This window comes from Carassius gibelio, chromosome B24, assembly GCF_023724105.1.
Source record: "Carassius gibelio isolate Cgi1373 ecotype wild population from Czech Republic chromosome B24, carGib1.2-hapl.c, whole genome shotgun sequence".
In the NCBI taxonomy this organism is placed as follows: Eukaryota; Metazoa; Chordata; class Actinopteri; order Cypriniformes; family Cyprinidae; genus Carassius; species Carassius gibelio.
Genome location: NC_068419.1, coordinates 13,271,393 through 13,277,725, shown reverse-complemented (window position 1 = coordinate 13,277,725; position 6,333 = coordinate 13,271,393).

Genomic DNA, 6,333 nt, shown 5'->3' with positions numbered 1-6,333 from the left:
ACGGGTTTAGCTACAACTGGTTTTCTCATCATCTGTAGCTGGAGAGGCTCCCCGTTGGGTGAGAACAAGCCTCATACTTATGTCTTGGAGAAAATAACTTTTTTTTAAATCAATGACTTTACCACAGCCACAAGAAGATGCCCATTCTGGAGACAAGTTTAGTAAATAAACAACCTCAAAAAGCATTTTTTCACATGTTTGCATTCATAATGGTAATATTTATCCAATAATCCTCGTCATTGACCCCACAGATGTTGGTCACTCGTGTCAGCTGATGAAAGTGGTCTTGAATGAATGGAATGTTTTTTTGGGGAGGTTAATAGAATGTCCTTTCAGCGTTTTACGTCACTACCACCCACAGTTTCCCTCAACATATGGACGGGTAATATAAGTGTTTCCCTGTCTGCCTCTTGATGACAAGGGTCAATTCATAGACACTCACTTCTTAAAAATCACATGACTAGATCCCAAACAATGGCGTAGCCTTGCAATAACAACACTGGACCAAAAAAATAGTTGCTGAGTCTAGCATGCTGACATTAAATTGAATTTGACTGGGCAAGGTAAAAGTTTGATTTGGCGAGATGGGAAACTAATTGTTGATTTGGAAGAATGCACAATGTTACATGAGCAGTTGTAGAGTAGACATACTTACTTTTTCTTTCTTTCTTTCTTTCTTTCTTTCTTTCTTTTTTTTTTTTAAATTGGCTTGAAATAAGATACTATATTGATATTTTATCATGGCTAAAGACTGACCTTTTCTATATTGCCCTAACATTCTTTCTCTGCTCCTGTCAGTGGAAGTAGACTAATGGATGTGCGCTCTATGCATGATAAAATCACAAGCCAAATTTTGGAAATATCCAGTATTAAGAAATATGAAACGATCAGAGTATACATAAATCCTCCCATACTATTCAATTTCAGTTGTTAATTGTGGGAAAAGAAAAGTAAGCTTTATTGGATAATCTGTTTTACATATGATATCCATTGCTGTTAGAAGTAAAGCAGTCCTGCTGAGCAGTTCATCAAACAAGCACAAGTCTCCATCACCAGGTGCCAGTAAAAATAAAGACTTGTCAGGCAATATAGACTATGTTAAATGCCACTAAGGCAGTAGAAGCATGTTCTTATGCATTTATCTCAGAGTTAAAGCAGAGCTGCATTACTTTAATTTTTCAAAATCATAATTTATGGTATACTGCCAATTAAAAGTTTGATTACCTGACTAAATTTATCCTTCTCAAATTGATAAAAAGATCATAGGTCTATGCTAAAATGCCTTAATAAGTTTTAATGGCAATGTAAACTGTCAATAAACAGTACTAATAAACTATTATATATATACTATCACAATATTATTTATAAATATTTTGAACTAGCATTCATTTTTACACTTTAAGTTTATTATTTAAATTTTTGTTTAAATTTCAGTAGTTTTATTGTATGCTGTCCTTTTATTCTTTTTATTTATATATTTAACAGTATTAGTTTTAGTTAACAATAACAACACTGGCATATGGCACTTTATACAGTTTTCCTATACAGGATTACTACTTGAAGGCCAACTGGTTGTCAACAGGTCTGTATGATTTCACTTTATTGTATTTTCTTCCGATAAGAAAGCTTTTCCACTGTGCAAAGTGAATGTGTCATCTGACACCATGCAAAAAAGAAAAAAAGATATTATAAATTAAATAAACACCTAACAGCAGTCTTTTCAAAATGGCTAGTTATCAAAAAGAGAGCAGCAAGAAAATTCGTCACACTACCATTGTGAATTCAAATGATTTAAGCAGTTATTTTTAAAAGGAAATTCTTCAAAAACTTTGCAACGGATTAGAGTTTTCCAACCTAAACGCCAATCTCATGTGCCATTTTCAACAAGACCTGCTTTATAAAGTGATCATTGGTATATCTGATATATTGCACATTCAACTAAACATTCCACTAAAGTTGTCTTTTTATGTTAAATTTATATGCGTGGACCACAACCTGGAAAAATATATCTGCAAAACAATGGCAAAGACAAATACCAAAGGTGCCATTAGTACATGAAGTACTGTAGTATGACAAGCATGTGCCATCTTTCTTTTTATACAACTTACAGGTGCACTAATTCATTAGTTCCATTTAAAACTGTTTTACACAGAATGGACTGTCCTTGTTCTTTTGACAAATATGTTTACAAATGCATGGTGGCTAACATGTAGAGATCACATGACCGGTCAAACACACTTTCAGTTGTTGAATCAATTCATTATGGGTACAGATGTACATCTGCAAATGGTGTGTGTCAAGGGCTGCATTCCACCTTTTTATGCCCTTTGTTCACTAACTTCCCTCTGTCTCATTGACTCAGATGTACATCATTGATTATGTTGCACAAGTGCCCAATACTAATTTCTAATTGGAACACCCTAAATCCTTGATCACTTGGAATCTGCTATAACGTTTACAGATTTGTTTGATGCAGCATTCTATAGAGGCATGCTTGTGCTATTCTAAATATCTTACAAATAAATTCACACATCATAGTGTTGCACTGTGGTACAAACCCGATTCCAAAAAAGTTGGGACACTGTACAAATTGTGAGTAAAAGAGGAATGGAATAATTTACAAATCTCATAAACTTATATTTTATTCACCATACAATATAGATAACATATCAAATGTTGAAAGTGAGACATTTTGAAATGTCATGCCAAATATAGGCTTTCATGAGAGCTACACATTCCAAAAAAGAGGCCGGAAAAGTTAAATGTACATATAAGGAACAGCTGGAGGACCAATTTGCAACTTATTAGGTTAATTGGCAACATGATTGGGTATAAAAAGAGCCTCTCAGAGTGGCAGTGTCTGAAGTCAAGATGGGAAGAGGATCACCAATTCCCCCAATGCTGCGGCAAAAAATAGTGGAGCAATATCAGAAAGGAGTTTTTCAGAGAAAAATTACAAAGAGTTTGAAGTTATCATCATTTACAGTGCATAATATCATCCAAAGATTCAGAGAATCTGGAACAATCTCTGTGCGTAAGGGTCAAGGTCGGAAAACCATACTGGATGCCCATGATCTTCGGGACCTTAGACAGCACTGCATTACATACAGGAATGCTGCTGTAAGGCTAAAACTCTATAGGTCAAAAAAGAAGCCATATCTAAACATGATCCAGAAGCACAGGTGTTTTCTCTGGGCCAAGGCTCATTTAAAATGGACTATAGCCAGGTGGAAAACTGTTCTGTGGTCAGACTAATCGGAAGTTCTTTATGGAAAACTGGGACACAATGTCATCCGGACTGAAGAGGACAAGGACAACCCAAGTTGTTATCAGCGCTCAGTTCAGAAGCCTGCATCTCTGATGGTATGGGGTTGCATGAGTGCATGTGGCATGGGCGGCTTACACATCTGAAAAGGTACCATCAATGCTGAAAAGCATATCCAAGTTCTAGAACAACATATACTCCCATCCAGATGTCGTCTCTTTCAGGGAAGACCTTGCATTTTCCAACATGACAATGCCAGACAACATGATGTGTCAATTACAACATCAAGGCTTCGTAGAAGAAGGATCCGGGTACTGAAATGGCCAGCCTGCAGACCAGCTCTTTCACCCATAGAAAACATTATTTTAATAAACATATTAGACAAGAATGGAACAACATTCCTATTCCTAAATTTGAGCAACTTGTCTCCTCAGTCCCCAGATGTTTGCCGACTGTTATAAAAATAATAAGGGATGGCACACAGTGATAAACATGGTCTTGTCTCAACTTTTTGGACACTTCCAGATCATTGCATTCTGTTTTTATTTTTTACAATTGTACAGTGTCCCAACTTTTGGAATTGGGTTTGTATATTGAGCTGCCTGAAGTGTATGTCCACTTATAATATAAGTGGGGATTCCCCTGAGGGGAAGTGTTTATTAAAGTTTTGTGTGTGTCTAAAAAAAAAGTGGAACACAGGCCAAATCTGCTTTGGTAACATTTTACTGCAGGAAACAGAAACATAACCAAATAAGTGCATAAGGAAACACAAGGGTGAACTAAGACATGGGCAGCACATAGACAGTAAACAAAAACAAAACAGGAACATAAGTCTGACATTGCTCGTCACTCCTGGACGGCGCATGCTTGCTCCCCACAGCATCCAATGGGGAGGGGAGGGTGGACGCACTGTAAACCCACCATCCTGTGCTTCTGAGCTATATCAGTTCGGGTGCCATGGCCAAGCAGGCATCTCGTGGTGCCATGGCTGATCAGACAGTCCAGTAGACCATGGCGGACTAGAGAGTCCAGGAGGCCTTGGCAGAGTAGGGAACTCAGGAGATTCCGGCGCATCAGACAGTCCACAAGCAGAGATGTATAAAGTACTAGAGACCCATACTTGAGTAAAAGTACAAGTGCTCTATCAAAAAAGTGACTTGAGTAGAAGTTGAAGTGCTCTTTAAGCACCACACTTAAGTAGAAGTACTAAAGTATTCAACATTTTTTGTACTTAAGTATTGCAAGTAGTCTATTTTAAAATTTACTACTCAAGTACTGAAAGTAAAAGTAGAAGTATTGTGTTATGTAGCTATTAAAGAAAGTAGTCAAAAGTTTGAACATATTCTTTTTACTATTTCAAATGATTAACCTAAAGGACAATCACAATTCCTTTGACTGTAACTTCTTGTAAACAAAAAACGGTTACTAGGGTTATTTAGCCCAATTTGCAAAATGATGTCATTAATAACTTACCTTCATGTTGTTTCAAACCCGTAAGACATCAGAGGGTCATTTAGAATTTTTTGAAGCATCGAAAATACATTTTGGTCCAAAAATAGCAAAAACTACGACTTTATTCAGCATTGTGTTCTCTTCCGTGTTTGTTGTAAGACAGTTTGTGCAGTTTGTGTTATCTGGTTCGCGAACGAATCATTCGATGTAACCGGATCTTTTTGAAACAGTCCACCAAATCGAATTGAATCGTTTTAAACAGTTCGCGTCTCCAATACGCATTAATCCACAGATGAATTAAGCTGTTAACTTTTTTAATGTGTCTGACACTCCCTCTGAGTTAAAACAAACCAATATCCCGGAGTAATTCATTGACTCAAACAGTACACTGACTGAACTGCTGTGAAGAGAGAACTGAAGATGAACACCGAGCCGAGCCAGATAATGACTCGTTCACGAGTCAAGAATCGTTTCTGTCAGACGCGTCTGATTCGTGAACCGATGAGCTGATGATACTGCGCATGTGTGATTTAGCGTCAAGCAAACCGACACACAGAGCGTCTGAACCGAACTGATTCTTTTGGTGATTGATTCTGAACTGATTCTGTGTTAATGTTATGAGCCCAGGTGCAGTAAACGCCAATGACGCCATTGCATCGAGCGCAAAATAATCGGTGAACTGTTTTCTTCAACTGGTTTATTGAATCGAACTGTCAGAAAGAACTAACGTTACTGGTCATCCGAGAACCGATGCAACCGGTTCTTGACTCGTGAATGAGTCATTATCTGGCTCGGCTCGGTGTTCATTTCTCTCTTCACAGCAGTTCAGTCAGCACGCGCAGTCTTCTTAATCGCTTGTTTAGCTCAAGGATGTGCCAGCTTCATCAAATCTGCCATCTACAGTTCTGGCAGTGGTTTGTAATGGAATGATTCGTAACATTATTATAATTGTAACGAGTAACAATGCAGCACATAAAAAAAATATCGGAGTAAAAGTATTAAACTCAGCGAAAATATGTACCGAAGTAAAAGTGGAAGTAGGAGAAAAAAATAATACTCCAGTAAAGTACAGATACCGCCTTTTAGTACTTAAGTACAGTAGTGAAGTAGTTCTACTTCGTTACTATACATCTCTGTCCACAAGGTCATGGCAGAACAGACTCCGAGGCCCCCTCCCCTCCTCTACAACTAAAGAGGTTTACAAGCATCTTGGCAGGAACAGGATCCTGAGTGTGTTGAGGAGGAGCGGGTACTAGTGGGCACTCTTGAAGCCATGGAACAGGAGTGCACTCTGGACTGAATACAGGTACTGGAGCCCTCCTTGGGCTAAACTTTGGGACAGGAGCCCTCACTGGGCTAAACTCGGGAACAGGAGCTCTCCAAGAGCTAAACTAGGGAACAGGAGCCCTCCGTGGGCAACACACAGGAACAGGAGCCCTCCTTGGGCTAGGCTCGGAATCTGAGGCCCTCTCTGGGCATGATATGAGTACAACAGCCCTCCTTGGGCTGGACATAGTGTCAGGGGCCCTTTTAGGGTTAAACTCAGGAACTGCTTCCCTAGAGGCAACAAGTGGCTTGGGAATGGCCTCTGTGGCCATGACAAGAGAAGGTGCCTG